Below are 18,519 nucleotides of genomic sequence, written 5' to 3'. Positions count from 1 at the left end.
ACCATTCCTAAGGACACAGAAGAAGCCTGTTGTTCTAAATAAAGTTTTATTGGAGCACGGCTGCCCTCATTTATATATGGCTGCTCATGACTGCTTTGAAGCTACAATGAAAAAGTGAAGTAGCCGTGACAGAGACCACATGGACAGGAAGTTGGAAATATTTCTGTCTGCCCTTTACAGTAAGAGCCTGCCAACCCCGACGCAGAATCTGGGAAGGGCGTAATGAGGGTGCCAATCAGAGTAAAGGATTGAGCCACACCTGCTCAATCCTTTTACAGTCGAGTAAAAGTCATCTTCTCCAGGAATCACAGAAGTTACAAACCTCAACCATGTTCCCAGTCACTGGGAAGTCTCAAAACTACTAGAAGATCAATATCATACAGATCATCTTGTCTGACGACAGTTTGATAAAAATGCATTTCTAAATGATTTGTGGGTGAAGGGAGATACACGAATGGAAAAGAGAACATATTCGAAGCTAAAAAGTAATGAAAGTGCTACTTATCACAACCTGTGTGGTGCTGTTACAGCAGGACTTGGGAGGAAATTTATACCTTCATGTGAACATTTTTGACAAGGGAAAAATGTTAAAATTACTGACTGCAATGTCCTCCTGAAAAAATGAGGAAAAGAACAAGATACATCCAAAGAAGGTAGAAGAGGAAAATAACTTTACTGAATATGGAGATGTGAGTGGACAGCAGGTCTTGGGCGTTATTACGTGGGCACAGTGGGAAGTGTCTGGAGTCTGCAGGTGTGGCCTCTCCAGGCCCCGGCACTGACCTTGAGACAGAACAAGATACCCTGGGATATGCAGACCTTCAAAGGGTGAGGAGGGGACCTTCCTGTCATTTTACACAGGCAGGACTCTATATTCGAAAAGCAGATGAATTCTGCATGCCATACAGTACCCTCCTGTTGGGGGTTGAATTTTCTGTCCCAAAAATGTATGTTGAAGTCCTAACCCCAAGCACTGCTCAATGTGCCACATTTGGAAACAGTGTCTTTACAGAGGAAACCAAACTACAATGAGCTCATCAGGGTGAACTCTAATCCAATAGGACTGTGTCCTGATAAAAGGGGGAAATTCGGACACAGACACACACACACGGGGGAGGACGGTGAGGATGGAGGATTGCAGGGGTGCATGTGTGAACCAAAACACACCTACGATTGTCGGCAGCACTAGAAGCTAGGAAGAGGCAGGAAAGATCCTTCCCCTACAGGTTTCAGAGGTCGTGGGGTCATCCCGACACCTAGATTTTGTTTTTGTTGTTGTTGTTGTTTTTGTCTGTTTTGGGTCTTCATTGCTGCGTGCAGGTTTTCTCTAATTGTGGCGACCGGGGCCTACTCTTTGTTGAGGTGCACTGGCTTCTCATTGCAGTGGCTTCTATTGTTGTGGAGCACGGGGCTCTAGGCAGTGGGCTTCAGTAGTTGTGGCACATGGGCTCAGTAGTTGTGTCTTGCAGACTCTAGAGCACAGGCTCAGTAGTTGTGGCACACGGGCTTGGTTGCTCTGTGACATGTGGGATCTTCCCAGACCAGGGATCGAACCCGTGTCCCCTGCATCGGCAGGTGGATTCTTAACCACTGTGCCACCAGGGAAGTCCCAACACCTTGATTTTAGACTTCTAGTGCCCAGAACTGTGGAAAAAGACATTTTTGTTGTTCTAATCCACCCATTCATTGCACTTTGTTTTGGCAGCCCTGGTGAACTAACACACCTGCTCACCCTAATTTGTGATTGCCAGGCCTGGGTGGGCCGAGTGGGCCCTGCAGCCCTTTATGAGGCCCCTCCTTTCTGGAGTTTAGGGCCATCTTTACGGCTCGGGATGGAGGACAAACTCATCCCCTCATGGCTTCTTCCCCGCTTTATTGCTCTCGGAATTTTAACATGATGCATACTGTACTCATTGCCCTGGTCCTTCTTCTTTCCAACGGTGATGTGAGCTCCACCAGGACTGTCTGTCTCCTCCCAACCTGAACCCCAGAGTCTCAAGCTGGCCCACAACCAATGAGATCCCCATAAACATTGGGGAATGAATGATAACAAGAATAAACAGGTACTTATTTCAAACTCTCTTTAAAAAAAATAGAATACAATAATTATAAAGATCTCATGGCACAATAAATGTCCACAGTTAGCTAAGAGACTATATGAGAGAAAATAATGAGAAAGCGCTCCACATAACAGATGGCTGCTACAAAACCATTGTCATTACTAAAAATCTGAAATGGCCTAAAAATAGACACAGAGAGAGGTGAGCGGACTAGAAGGAGATTCAAAAATAGAACACAATACTTTGAGGAATTTAATATAAAACCAAGAAATTCCTTTAAGTCAGTGTAAAGATGATGGTTTATCATCCAGATAGAAGAAAATAAAGCAGAGCTCTCACTTCACACCGTATACAAAAATAAATTAAAATGAAAATGAAAGTCTTAGAATGAAATTTTGGAAGCTGCATTTATACATTTTTAGTGTCAGGGCACCAGTAATGCCTTTTCCCTCTAAAAAAATAATAATTCTGACAATAAGAAGAAAGTGAATTCCACTGTGGAATAAAAAAGAGAGAAAAGAGACCTGCTAATTTGTTGTGTTGGGAGGCATGAAGAGACAAAGGTGCCCTGGTTTGCTCACATTTCAGTTCTTCCACTCTTGGCCCAAAGATAGAATGTTCTTAGGAGCGTATGGACTTTGGGCCATCAGACATGATGACTCAGGTCCTAACCTCCCCACAGGGATGGGGCGTCATCTCCCAGAGGTGAGTGCCAGTGGTCACAGCGGGAAGGAGCTGGCTCACCCAACCCAGTCCTTCCTCTGCCCTTTTGGGATTTTTGTGCCCATTTGCTCTCGGCCAAGGGACAAGCTCAGAACTCCATCCAGGGGCACTTGCAGGTCACGTGGTCCCAACACAGTGATGTCCGTGCCAGGTTCGACCCTAATCCGAGTCCAGCAGAAGCATGGCTGCCCTGCTGTGCTCCTCCTCCCCTGGACTGTTACATCAGACTCAGAGAACCCACCTTTCAGTGGCTTGTTTGAGAAGTGTGAGGATTCATTTACCGTCAGCTCAATTCCTCTTCCTTTATAGGGAGAAAACATTGACAGTTCTACAAATCAATATATTTTCCTTTCTAGTCTGTGTGGATCAGCACCAAATTATCTTAGTTCTGCAACACACACTTTGATAATGGACGTGTACCACCCAGGCTCCAAGCATGTTAATGTGACCTTAGCTTTGATTTTCCAATGGAAGGAAACCAGCATTATTCTGCAGAATAAATTTGCCATGTCTAGTCTCGTGTATTTCTTTATCTTTCTCACCCTTCATGGAGCTATAAATCCACAAGCTGAATTTTTTAATTGTATTAACACAATTAAATGGGATACTTTTTAATGTGCTTGTAATATTTCCTTTTCACAGCTGTCTGCTAAAATAATTTTGGTAAAAAATGTTTCCATCATGTAGAAAATTACTGTAAATAGTACAATGTAAACCCAAGAACCCATCTTTCAGATTTGATTGGTGCTATCATGTTACCATCAGGACTTCATGTCAAGGAGAAGAGTCCTATCAAATACACCCTATTATCCCCACCCTTGTTGTGATTCAAGTTAGAGAGACGTTTGGGATTCAGATGGCTGGAACAGAAATGACAGCTTTATTACACCTAAACGCTGGGCTGGAGGAGCTGCCAGAGCAGGTGATCACGTACGTGGGTTTGCTGACGCTCCCTGGATTGGCTGCATTCTGTCCACACAATGGAATGGCATTTGGCCATGAAAAGGAGTGAAGCAGTGATACTTGCTACAACATGGATGAATCTTGAACACATTATACTAAGTAAAGAAGACAGTCACAAAAGGCCACATTTTATATAACTCCATTTAAATGAAATGTCCAGAATATGCAAATCTGCACAGTGAGTAGGTATAGTGGTCGTCAGGGGCCGGTGTCAGGAGAAAAGGCTGAGTGATGGCTAATGAGTACAGAGTTCTTTTGGAGGTGATGAAAATGTTCTAGAGAATATAGTGGTGATTGTTACACAACTCTGGGAATATACTAAAATCCACTGAATTGTGGATTTTAAAGGAGTGATCTTTTTGTCATGTGAATTATATCTCAATAAAGTTGTTATAAAAAAAAGGCTGTAACTACATTGTTCAAGCTAGCACATGTGCCCTTCAGAAGCAGAAATGTAAATATTGTAGCAGTTAAATGACTCCCATAAAACTGTATAGACACTTTACGGTGATTCATACTGGAATAGATTATATGACTTTTGGCTTCTGGTAATGGTGAAGGACCTGATGCTGGACTAATCTTCCCATCAATAAATTTATTATAAACTTTAGACCAATTGTAAAGATAAATATGTAGATAATTATAAAGCCAGCTGTTTTAAGACATTGGCAGAACTTGGACATGTTCAATGCTGGATAAAATGGGAAACACAGAGTAATACCCAAATTTAACTGGATGGATATAAAAAGACTGTTTCTTTTATTCTCATAAATCCTTTAAAGAAATGAGCATTTAAAGCAAACTCATAATGAAGTTTTTTATAAACATCAAAACATTTTGATGTTTATACCATATATGCAAGTAATATATACAACAACAAGAACACAATAGGTAAGCAGGCTGAATAAAAGGCTCCTGGACAATTTTAATTCAGATAAACTATGATAAATTAAAGATGAGTATTGCAATCTCTAGAGAAAGCAGTGAGAGAGAAAAAAAGAGATATGATAAAAAGTGAATTTAGAGCATAGTAAAGAATACACACACAAAAAAAAACTTGACTGTAGCAAAGAAAACAGGAAAGAGAGAACCAAGAAGCAAAGAGCAGGGGGAGGTAGAAAACAAATAGCAAGATGGTGCACACAACCCAAACACATCTACAGTAACATTAAATGTAAATGGATCAAACACTCCAATCATAAATCAAAGTCTGTCAGACTATATAAAAATCGTTAAGATATGCATAGGCTGTCTACAAGAGGGATGTTCTAAATGAAAATACACAGGATGGAAGTAAAAGGATAGAAAAAGATATGACATGCAAGCAATAAGCAAAAGACACTTGTGTGGCCATTTTAATATCAGGCAGGGCAGACTTCAAAGAGAGGGGTGTTATAGAGATGAAGAGGGTCATTTCACAGTGAAAATTGGAAAAATTCATTAAGACGTTAAAAAACACAAACCAAAATCAGATGTGCCTGCATCTAATGACAGAGTTTCAAAATAAGTGAGGCAAAAATTGAGAGAATGAAAGAGAGAAAAAGACAACTCCATAACAATAGTTAGAAACTAACACCCTCTCTCAGCAATTGATAGAAGAATAAGACCAAAGACACAATGAAGACAAGGAGGACCTGAACAGCACAATTAATCCCCCTGACCTAGATGATATTTGTAGAACTTACACCCAACAACTGCAAAACACACTTTCTATTCAAGTGCACGTGACACATTCACCAAAACAGGCCCAATGGAGGGTCATAAAACTAGTCACAATAAATGTCAACTGAATCAGATCATACAGAGTTTACCTGATGAAAACTAAATTAAATTAAAAGCCCTAATGATAATATATCTAGAAAAATCGGCAAACATTGTTGAAATGAAAACTCCCTCTAACTGATCTATAAATTGAAAGTAATCCCAATCAACATCTCGAGAATTTTTTTTTAACAGAAATTGACAGGTTGAAGCCAAAATATATGTAGAAATGTAAAGGTCTACTATAGCCAGTGAATTTTTTTTTTTTTTTTTTTTTTTTTGCGGTACGCAGGCCTCTCACTGTTGTGGCCTCTCCCGTTGCAGAGCACAGGCTCTGGACGTGCAGGCTCAGCGGCCATGGCTCATGGACCCAGCCGCTCCATGGCATGTGGGATCTTCCCGGACTGGGGCACGAACCCATGTCCCCTGAATCGGCAGGCGGACTCTCAACCACTGCGCCACCAGGGAAGCCTGCCAGTGAAATTTTGAAAAAGAACACATTTGGAGGATTTACACTACCTTATTTCAAAATTTAATATAAAGCTACAGGAATCAAGATAACATGATACAGTCTCGAATAGAGACGAATAGACCAGTGGAACAGAATAGAGACCAGGCATAGACCTACATGTATTTTGTCAACTGGTTTTTGACAAAGGTGCTATTGTAGATTTTCATATTTATCATTATTTCTAACATAACCAGAATTAATTTGGGTGTTTATAGAGAAGTAAAATCATAACTCTCTTTTTTTCTCAATGCACTAACCCATTATCCCAGAGCACCTCAATGCAAAATCCAAACTTTTCACAAATATGTATGTATTTTATTTTAATGCATTATTTTTTCTAATGAAAGAAATAAATGTTTACATTAAAAAATGTAAAAAAGATGATGATAATGATGTTACTAGTGTCATGTGTACTTCTAGTGATGCTGTGTCATAGTACAGGTGGTCTGTCATGCCCTGGTCTGTGGTGCATTGGTGGGGATGGCTGGAGGGTCTCCATGCAGAGACTGGTGGGTCCAGGGTCCTTTCTTCTTCAGACACCAGCATCCTAGGGCCTCAGTGTTCTCTGCTGGATTCTTTTCATCTGGCTGGCAAAAGGGGGAAAAGGGAAGGAGCACAGATCATAAGAATGTTTTGGGGGCCAGTCCTAAAAACTGGCCAGCACTCAATCATGCAGTCCACTAATCACAAGAGAGGCTGGGAATACAGGCCAGTGGTGGGGCAGGAGGAAATGAAAGGGCACGGTAGACACATAGCATATCTACCCTGACACCGGACGTCGAGTGAGAGCGTGCCCTATGCCAGGCTCTGCTCATGAACTGATTTGTGTTATCCTCACAAAAGCCCTCTGACAACGAAGCCAGGATCTGGGCAGTGGGGCTGGAAGGGCTGAGGTGGACCTCGGATAAACGTAGCAGAACTTGGTGGTCATTGTGCTGGGAAGGAGGGGCCCAGTTAGGGAAGAGAAGACCCCAGAGTAGTTTCCAGGCCTGAGTTGGTGGTGGCCCCACCAGTCAAGATGGGGCCATACGGGAAGACAGAGTGGTGGGGAGCTGGTCTGAGAGCAGCTAAGTGCCCCACTACTGTCCCAGCTGCTTTCCCACTGACCCCCCCCTCCTGGCAGACAACTGTAGGAAAGTACTCGGCTCCAGAACCTAACCACTTGGGCTCCAATCTCGGCTCTGCTAGTAGTTGGCCACTGTGTCCGGGTGCACTGCAGAGTGGCCCTGTGCCTCAGTAAATGGGACAGCAGCCTCCCCACGTCATGGCGCCAGGGATCAGAGACTCGGACAGTGTGATTTGAACCATGCCGGCATGAGGCCCAAGGTAGATGCTCCCATTATTATGACACAGCCTCAATCTGCTCCCCTTGTACCATCTGACTCTGGTGCTGGCTTTCCTTCCATGCAGCCCTCCATGTCTTTATTTCCCCAGGCTCCCCTACTCGGGGTGCCCCCTGCCCTCTCCCATCCTTCTCTTTCTAGGTCATTTCTCAGTATCTACAAGACACAGCAAATCTTCAGGCTCTCCAGCGCGTCCTGGCTGACGGCTGCCACCCAGGCTCATCCTGGGAGCTCCTGGGCACCTTGACCTTGGATATCCACAGCCATCATGGGGAGAAACTTGAGCTAGAAGTGGAGGAAGAGGGGAGAGCCGAGGGCAGCTCTCTGGTTTGGATCCCTTCCCAGCATCCCAAGGACTGACTCAAAGCCTTTGCATCCAGCCTTGGCTGCCAGCTTCCTGGTCCTGAATCTGACCTTGTCCAAGAAGACGGCAGAATGGAAAACTACCAGGTGTTGTCCTGAGGCCAAGTGAGAGGCGTGTTTCCAAGTGTTCCCAAGCACATCTGGCTCACTGTTCCCTATAAGAATGAGCTAAATACTTAGGACAGGACACACTGTCCTGACAGGCTGATTTGCAATTTCTTTGAATGTAAAAATAACTGGACAATAAAAATTTCTGCCTTGACTCTTTGTCATGTGGTAGGAAATAAAATGATGTGTTATAATAAAGATGGTATTTTTGTGTCTGTGGCTTTTCTGAAGCACGAACACATTTGAGAGCAATTTCTTTAAGAAAATCAAAAGATAAATCATGGCGAAAATATCGAGCAGCTCCTAAGACAGAGATTACGTCTCTCAGAGACGTAAGATTAAAACTTTGTTAGATTATGAAGCCTTGTTGTCAAGGCTCTGGGACTTGCTTTACATGTATCACCTCTTTATTGACACTTTACCTTGTTGACAGAGGATCTCAGGTGGGGGACTGAGACTGCCCAAGAAGCTCTGTGCTCGGTGAGGACTGCTCCTTGGATTCTAGCAGGAGACACATGACTTGGACCGGGACTGGCCTTGGTGAGATCCAGGCCAATTTCTCAGCCAGTGCTGTCAACCCGCAGTATGAGCCACATTGGCCAGAGGCACTAAAATTAAATCAGAGCTCCTGACTTGTGTCTTCAGCCCTACAGGCAAGACGCGCTCCTGATGGATCACTGTGGCCATCCCCCTGTTTCTAGAAGACTTCCAAGTGAACCACCCAAGAGCAAGGGTCAGGCCTCCTGCAACTCAACACCCTCCCCCAAACAAGGCTCCCTCTCCCATGACATGCGATCTACACTCAGTGGCCCGGCATGGAAAGCCCTCTGCAAATGGACCCGTTAGCCTCGTCAAACCTGCCTTTGCTGATCTCAATCCAACAGCTCTATGTAGTGGAGAGAGAGAGGTCTTTGGAAAGCCTGGTCCTGAGTTCACTCCAAATCCCACTTAATTGGGCTGCCATTCTAAGGCAAAGTGGCAATCACAGACACATTTTCCCCACATGGCACGTACACATTGTGAGGTCAGGGGTGGGGGCAAGGCCCAGGCCCCATCAGCTCCTCAAACCTCAGCTTGCACGTAGCAGGTCCTTAACGAGTGTTTATTAGATGATGGCTTTTAGGGAGATAATCTAGTGAGAAATTGTCAGTTCCTTTAGAAATCACACACACACACACACACACACACAAGAGACAATAAGACAATCTCAAAATGCCAAGGAATCACATTGAAAAATGACCTCACTTTGTTTGGTCAATGATAACCAAGTACCTGGGAACTGGGCAAGAATGTCCTTAGTGCTTCAAATCAAGGGTGATTTATCCCATCGAATAATGAGAGACAACAGGAAGAGACTCAATGACTCTCTATCCAAAACCAGTTGTGAGAAGGAAATGGATGTGCGTGTTGAGGAACTGCTGTTTCAGTAGCTCTGAGTGTTGGACTCAACCGGAGCTTAGCTGGGCATCCCACATCCTGGATGGAAGGGCACCAGGTGTGGGGGGCTGTGGGCTCAGGGCAGAGCATTCATGGGTTTTGGGGATCAAACAATGCGTTTTTTACAGAAAATGGGTTTTTCTTGGTGGAAAGGGCGGAAAGTTTGGAAACGGAAGACCTTGGCTCCAGCCTCTCCTTGGCGTTGGAAAGCGAGTGCTGCTTACTCAGATGCAGCGTGTGTTTGCTTATTTCATCTTCAACAACAACCTTGTGAATAAGGTGTTACTACCACCCCTCCTGTGTGGGGAGGAAGCTGGGTTACACCGATGGCCCCATGAGGGGTGTCCTGCCTCCGTGCTCTCAGCTGTGGCTTCCTCAGCATCTCCCACTCTGACTCTGAGACCACCCACGTGACGCCCACATCCAGTGGACATCAGCTAACGTGGTGTAAGCAGAGTCTGGGAAAGGGCACCTGTGCTTTCTGACCTCTCTTGGAATCCTGTCAGTGCCATGGGAAGGGCTGGGCCACCCAGTAGGATGAGTGACTGACACAGAGCAGAGCTTTCCAGGAGCACCCAGCCACCAGCCAGGATGCAAGACTTTGGAGCTCCTGATCCAGGCCAGGACCAGCTCTAACAAAACTGGTTCTCTCATTTCTGGTGTCCAGCAAATTCAATCACCCTGACCTTTCAGGGTGTGTTATACTCATGATATTCCTTCACACCCATCCCCTCATTTAATCCGCGGGTGATCCCTGGAAGGAGTTAGTGCTATGGAAGCTGACGGCAGAGGAAAGCAAGGTGCAGGGCCAGCCCTCAGCTGCATCCCGGCCTGTCCTGCAGCAGAAACTCCCCACCACGTGGGGCCATGTCCCCTCCGGCTCCCTACCTGCTTTCCTTTGCTAGGAGCATTGTTGTCACTGATTTCTTTGTTAAGGAAAAATGTCACCAGGCTGGACAATTTCCCTGATTTTCCCACAGTTTCTCAACAGCAATGACTTAGGTGCTGGAGCCCATCACCGCCAGCACAGGCAGCATTTGGGGAGCCGGGCTGCCTGGTGCTCGGATGGTGCCCCATTCAGCAACTGTCCTAAAGGCTGGCTGCAGGGAGGTCTGGGACACACAGTTCAACATTCCTCTGAGCATTGCCTTTTGGATCTGTCACCAGCTCACCCAGCTTCAAGATCAAAGAGCAGCGATGCTCCAGAGATACAGCCCAGATGCAGCTGTTAGGTGGAATGAGCCTCCCTCCGGGGCCCCTGCCTGTTTTCTGGGCTCTGACCCATGTGTCACAGGTGGGGGAGTCCTTCGAGCCCACTTGCTCCGTCCACCTCCTCCCTGGAGGACAGTGGCCACCACCTGCTCCCGCCAGATCCTGCAGGGCCATCATGGAGCAGGAACTGGGGGTGATGGGCCTCCAGCCTTCTCCCCTGCCACACCCTGCACCTGGTGGGAACCTGGTGGGGGGTCTAGTAACTATCTGATCAAATAAATGGAGAAATGGCTTTGTTTTATTTCCTCTGAAAGTGTGATGGAAAGGGGCATCCTTCCCGGGAGTGTGCCAGGCTGGTTCACACCAGCGTGCAAGAGAAGATTGTTAATTTTTCAGGTGTGTTATGAGATGGTTCCTTAAATTTAGGTGAAGCAGGTTGAACTGTGACCCCTCAGAACCTATTCATGTGAGTTTGCTTGTTTAGAAAAGGGGTCATGGCAGATATAATGAAGTTAAGGCCTCCTGAGATGAGGTCATGCTGGATTTGGTGGGAGGTATAAGAGACAGGTGTCCTTATAAGAGAAAGGCAGAGGAGATCTGAGACTCAGACACCCAGAAGCGGAGGCCATGTGAAGATGAAGGCAGAGATGGAGTGATCAGTCACAGCCAAAACCATCTGGAGCTCCAGAAGCTGGAAGGAACAAGGCAGGATTCCTCCCATCAGAGGGAGCGTGGCCCCACCGACACCCTGATTTCAGACTTCTGGTCTCCAGAACTATGAGCGAATCAAAGTCTGTTGTTCTAAGGCTCCCAGTTTATAGTCATTTGTTTAGGCAGCTCTAGGAAGCTAATACAATAGGCATTATTAAGAATTATACTATGTAAATCTACTATCAAATAAATTAAAATAAGGGCAATATATACCTAAAACTCAGCACCTCTCAATTGCTTCACTATATCTCACTGTGATTTTCACTTCTGATCTCTTATTTACATCTGCTTTTCCTGTGCGGTGGAAACGCCCTCTAATGATGTGGGCTAAACATTGCTTCCAAACCCCACGGTCAAGGGAGTCATATTTGTAGCTTGAAATCTGTCATGGTGGGAATATTCACGTCATGGAAATTGACAAATGCCACAGAGCAGGGCTTGGTTTGTTGTTTTGTAGACTGTCTAGAGGTAAAGTGAAGAGAGACAGCCCACAGTGTAGAGGAATAAAAAAGTATGTGTGCTACTAGTGGCTGTGTGTTGTATAGCATAGAAGACAAAGAAAGATCCCACGAGAACCTGAAAATGGTCATCCACTTCAGAAAGGGATCACTTGAGTCATTGGCCAGTGGTCTTAGTTGTCTCACTTTTATCTTATGTATTACTCATTAATGCAAATGAAACTATCAGCCAACATTCCCCCCTGGAGCTACACCCATTCATCAGCTGCAGCTGCAGTTTGGCTCCCCATACAAGACCAGCAAAAACCAGTGAAAGCCTTCCATGAGAATCAACTGGCTGCGTGGAATTTACAATAAAGGAAACTGTGTAGTGCATTACTATTTGCTAATTCTGTGCCACCATATTTTATATCAGTAAAATTGATAAGAAACATATGCCCTGGACCTGAGGCAACTGGACCCTGATCTAGCTCACATTAAAGGGAGATTTTACCTGAAATTCCTTAGGATTAAGTTGAAAAAGCAATCTTAAAGCTTCAAGAGATTGATTTACAGGAGTGGTTTATCACTCCATCCCACCTGGCATTCCCACTAAGTCCCCTGATGGCCCAGCAATGCTGTCCTCACCACAGAACGAGAAATAAATTGGACGGTGAACAGAAGGATCTCTAAAAGCATCAAAGAGCTGCCCCCTCCAGACTGTGAGTGGGACTAGATTCCAGGGTTTTCGGTACTGATGCTCTTGCCACGAGGTCCCCTGCTCCACCTCCGCCCACACAGTCACTGTTACTCCAAATATTAGATGAATCTCTTATTCAAAAGAATTGTGAGTAAATGGATGCTCAAGAAGTTTTATTATAATCTCATGAGAACTAGTGCAATGCAGAGAGCAACAGGCACTAGATGGATGTAAAAGAGGGTGAGTAGTTAAAAATGAGAAGTTGCTTTTGCCCTCATCCACATAGGAGAATCAGCATCCCGGTGGGGCGGTCCAGACCCAGCTTGCGGGCAGATGCAGGGGAGCCTAGCCCCAAGAAAGGGTGTGGTCCTACCTCAGGGTGCACAGACCTGACCTGACCTGCGTGAATAGCCAGGGACAAAATGCCGGGACCAGACAGCTCCCTGCGCCATGTGCATTATGTCAGGTTGTGGTGGGCTCCTCCACACACAGTGGCCAGGTGACGCAGTGGTTAAGAATCCACCTGCCAATGCAGGGGACATGGGTTTGAGCCCTGGTCCGGGAAGATCCCACATGCTGCGGAGCAACTAAATCCGTGTACCACAACTACTGAGCCTGTGCTCTAGAGCCCGCGAACCACAACTACTGAGCCCACGTGCCACAACTACTGAAGCCCGCGTGCCTAGAGCCCATGCTCCACAACAAGAGAAGCCACCACAATGAGAAGCCCACGCACCACAAGGAAGAGTAGCCCCCGTTCACTGCAACTAGAGAAAGCCCACGTGCAGCAATGAAGATCCAATGCAGACAAAAATAAATAAATATATTTATTTAAAAAAAAAAAAAAGTGGGCCTGGACCACTCTGACTCACGCCCATGGTCCCAGCCAGTGACTTACAGTGTCTCCCTTGATCTGAAACACATTCTGATTTGAAGGATAAATCCTTTTTTCTCTGCTCATGTGTTGCCTATGTGACTCTTCCTTGACGTTCCTCCTGCTTGGTGTTCCCTTCCTTCTGGGTCTGTCTCCTTCACTCTTGTTCAACCTCCATGACTTATTTTTGATCATATTTCCTCTATGAAGTCCATCTAGACAGTCTCAACCTCACCTCTTCCATATCCCTATGGCACCTGAAATCTGCAAACCACACGCCTGAGAGTTGGGCCAGAGTCCCCTGCCATGTCCCCCCTCCCCTGACTTGGATCCTGGATGCCCCGCCTCACACCTTTCTGTACCCCAAGCACACAACACCATGCCTCCCCTCCCCGGGTGCCCTGCAAATCCTTGTTGAAGTTATACAAAAAAAAACAGTACGTAGAAACAAACCTTGAAAACGAGACACCTCTAGGATGCGAACGAATTCCAAGAAGGAATGAATCAAAGTAACAAGAGCTGCAAGTGCACAAGAAACCCCAAGGACTTAAGAGTGATAATAGCTTTTTATCTAAATTAAACATAGCTGGTTTGAGGAGGCTTTGCTTCCAGAAAGGAGACTGGGGACACATTTGTCTCTAATTTTGGTTCTTGAAAAATAAATTGAGGCAATTATTACTTCAGGATTGCTACTCAGTATCCACCCATCTTCTTTAAATCCCACATTAATACAACCTGTACTAAAGGCATTTTGAAAGTCACAACAGACCATCCTTTTTTTTTTTTTCCTAACCAAGGGTATATTTGATGCACATAACCCAAGATCAGACTTCAAATCTCCTTGAAGGACCAGGAAGTCAGATGCCAGCTTATTTTGAGGACACGCCCTTGTCGGTAGGTGAGGATGCTTCTTACATCAGACCAAAGTACAGAGCCGTGTCAGCACCAGGGAGGAAAGTCCTGGACATCCACTTGGGGCTTAAACACAGGGTGTAGGGGAGCAAGGGGCCTCTGGGTAGGTGGTGAGCAGTCCCTGCCACCAGCTCGAAGTCTGCATCTTCAGCAAACCACAAGAGCCACCGTGGTCTGGGGACCATCTTCTAGTGCATACAAGGCATCAAGAGACTTTACTGAGTGTGTATTAGTCACTCCGCTTAGTGCAGCAAATCACCCTGTATTATGTAAACATGAGCATGATTGTTAGGAGATCCCTGTGTGCTCTTACTTTCACTCATTCATTCCCTAGTCAAACCCACACTCTGTTTCAGGGGCTGGACACTGGAAACAAACAAACAATAAAAGTGCCTGCAGTGAGTGGCCTGTGACCACACATGTGTTGTTTCATTACCGCCGTTTTGGAAAGAACAGTGTGGACAACAGTAGAGGACCTGGTTCAGTAAAGAAGGGAGAGAGACCTTAGGTGAGCTTTCATGGAGGGGATACTGCAGTTATTGACATCATCATGTATCCTCCCAACAAGACTTGGGACAACACTGTGTGCAAGATACTGTCCCCTGAACTTGATATACATGATCTCATTTAACCCCTACGATGGGCTTCCTAAGAGGTTATTACCAGCCCCAGTTTAGACATGAAGATACAAAGCTGAGAAAAGTCCACTGTCAGGCCCAGGTTCCCATCTTTAGCAAATGACATTGTGAAGATGTCTCACCCAGTTCCTGACCACAAGGCTCTTCACCATCTATGTTGCCTCTATTGCACCTGAAATATGAAGACATATTCAGAGCAGCTTGGAGAAGTGGGTCTTCTGAGACACCCTCAGACACAAAAATCTCCCAGATTCTGGGTAAATGTTTGCCCAGGTTCAGAAAAATAAATCGAAATTACCTATGGAGAAGAAATAAGTAAGAACATGTCAAAACCACAAATGTTGGTAGAACATGCTGCAACCATCAAGCTGGTGTTGCTCTGGAGGAGCAGCTGATACCAAGAAGCTAGAATCTGGGGGGCTCAATGGCAGCTTGGGGGTGTCAGGACTAGGATGTTTCCCCTGCTTGCTGTTGGAGCTAAGCTGAGGTTTCCACATGAAGCCAGGTTCTTGGGAGGTATGTTCCCTGAAAAAGGGTGGGATGGAATTTACCTGAAACCCAAGGGAAGTGGTCATAGACTCTGTCTTCTCTGCTACAGTCCCAGGTAGAAAATAATAGTGCCAGTAACAATTGTCTCCATCAATTACTTATAATTACCAACCTGCTCTCACAGGACTCTGATGTTTAACTTTACCTCCACAGTTGCAGACTCTGGCTGAGGAATTAAAGAGATTTTAGGTTGCTAGTTCCTCTGGTACCTGGTAGTAACAATACAATTTTTTTTCCCCTGGATAAATACATCCTCAATCCAGATCTCTCAGAATGACCATAGGTTAAATTCAGCCAAATGTGAAGGTGAAACAAAATTTAACTAAAAATAATATAGGATAAAATTTACTCTCAACACAAGGAAGAAGCCACCAGAGACAGCATGAAAAAAGGGAGAGATTTGACATTTAGCTATTAAGAGAAGAATATAAAATAGTTCTATATGAAAATTTCAAAAATTAAAATACGACATAAGAAAATGAGCAAGAAGGGGGACTTCGCTGGCAGTCCAATGGTTAAGACTCCATGTTCCCAATGCAGAGGGCACCGGTTCGATCCCTAGTTGGGGAAGTAAGATTCCACATGCTGCACAGCACAGCCAAATAAATAAAGAGCCTTGTTCAAAACAAAAAAAAGTGAGCCTGCAAGGGGTGGAGACCACATGCCACACTGACCCAGAGTTCACAGCCTTCTTACACACACATGAAACATTTACAAAAACTGGCCACTCAAAAGGCCATAAAGTAGTTGTATATATTTCAGATAAATGTGTTATTCTAAGTATAATGCAGAGGTAGATGGACCTGGAGAAAACACACAGCCTTGCTGACCGCTAACTTCATGTGGACCCTGCCAGGCACTATAATTGTAGTTCTCTCATCTACTTACTCTCCTGGTCTCTTAAAATGGATTTCATATCTCAATCTCTTTTCAGATCTCTGATACATTAATGAAATTAACTTGATAATAAAAAAAAGCTTATCAAAAAAAAAACACAAACTTGTTCCTTTAAGAGGGGAACACTGGCAAACTTCCAATGAAAAGATGTTTCCAAACCTAAAAATCTGTCAGAGGTTAGGAAAACACATTCTACAAGACTAGTATAATCTGGATACTCAAATATAACTTAACACAATTAAGGAGGAAATCATGACATTATTGACATTGATTTATATTTATTAAGGAATGAAATTTGACATCAATCCTGGTAAAAACTAAGACCAAAAATATTTTCTTACTTAATAAATGTGATTCAATAAATTAGGGTCTAGTCAGAATACAAAAACTGTACTAGGTATTTTAAACTGAAGGAATTTAATACAGGGGTTGTTGCTTCACGGAAGGCCTATATTTTTTTTAATGAGGTCCCCCAAGGCAATATATTCCAGGAGCAGTTATCACCACTGGGCTGAGCCAACTCAAATATAATAATATTGACAACTGCAGAAACTCACATCACAGCTGGGGATGAACCTAGTGGCTCAGAAAGTCATCCCCCTACACACACACACACACACACACACACACACACATACACAACCCGAATGGCTGGTGCTCAGCCCTCACACTGGGATCACACAGCTGGTTGTCAGGGGGCGGCTAACTAGTGATGGCTTATCTCAAGTGTCCTAGAGGGGTTGGTGCTGGGAGCACCCAGAGAGATGGATGCCGAGCTCTAGGATCTGGATTTCTGCTCCAGGAGCAATGCTGATAGGGTCTGGAGACAGGAAGAAAGTCTCTTCTCCCCTCCTGCTTCTGATCTCCCATCAGATCTTGCCAAGAGCAGAACCTAATTAGAAGCCAGCTGGCAGGGGAGTCTGGGAGATTTAACTCACAGACGCTTGGCTGTGGCATCCCAGGGGAGGGTTCAGAGGGCAGGCTCTTAGCTGAGAGGTAATAGGCTAACCCTCAGCACAGGAATCCATCAATGGCTTGCGGGACGACTGCTATTTCATAATACAATGCAGAAACGTTTCATTTAAAATCATGAATGGGGGGAGATAAACTGGGAGATTGAGATTGAAATATGCACGCTACTATATATAAAACAGATAACTAATAAAAGCCTACTGTATAGCAGAGGGAACTCTACTCTATACTCTGTAATGGCCTATATGGGAAAAGAATCTGAAAAAGAGTGGGTACATGTATATGTATAACTGATTCACTTTGCTGTACACCTGAAACTAACACAACATTGTAAATCAACTGTACTCCAATAAAAATTTTTTAAAAATAAAAGAAAATCATGAATAAGAAGGAATAAGTCCTACATCACTATTTGTATATGAGAGGTTCTAGATAGCCTCATAAAATAAGGTAAAATGTATAAGAAAATGGAAAGGGAAATATTGTCATTATTTGGAGGTATTAGAGTATATAAATAGAATCCTTGATACATTCTCCAAAAAAATGGTTAAAATTAGAATGCATTTAGTAAAGCACTAGATATAAGATTAAGAAATATAAAAACACAGTTACTTTGTTATTAATCATCAATATTTGAAAGGTCACTTTTAAAGATTTTTATAACAACAATGATATAAGGTACATAGGGAGAAATTAGTAAAATATGTGTAAGACCTCATATGAGGAAAAGTACACATCTTTATTGAAAAACAGAAATACACTGAAATGTGTTTCATATTTATGGTGAGGAAGATTCAATGTTTAAAGATGTCAAATCTCCATACACTGAGTTAGAGATCCAATGAAAATTCCAGTGCTGATCTCTGTAGAAACTGACAAGATAATTCTAACATTTATATGGAAGAGAAAAGGACCAAGACAAGCCAAGATGCTCCTGAAGCCAACATCTAGATTCATAAATCCACATTCGCGATTGGAGCGGGGTGTTGGTGCAAGGACAGAAAAAAGAGACTTATGGGATGGAATACAGAACCCAAAGAAAGGATAAAGCACAGGACGGTGCTACAGCTCAGCAAGAAAGGGAAGACACATTCAGTGTGTGATTCAGGACAGCTATTTATCCACATGGACAAAAAAGAAAGAAAGAAATTGCATCCTACTTTACAATGTTAAAAGCATCAATTATAGATTGTTTAAAGAATTAAAAGTGAGAAGCATAGCTATAAATATTTTAAAAGACAACATTATAGGAATCCTTGGATTGCTTAAACAAGACACAAAAGCACTAACCGTAAATCATCTTAGAAGCAAAGACCTTTGTTTAAGAAATGGCATCATTAAAAAGTAA

Source organism: Mesoplodon bidens, assembly GCF_964165515.1.
Source record: "Mesoplodon bidens genome assembly, chromosome: 11".
NCBI lineage: Eukaryota > Metazoa > Chordata > Mammalia > Artiodactyla > Ziphiidae > Mesoplodon > Mesoplodon bidens.
This window is presented reverse-complemented; position numbering follows the sequence as displayed.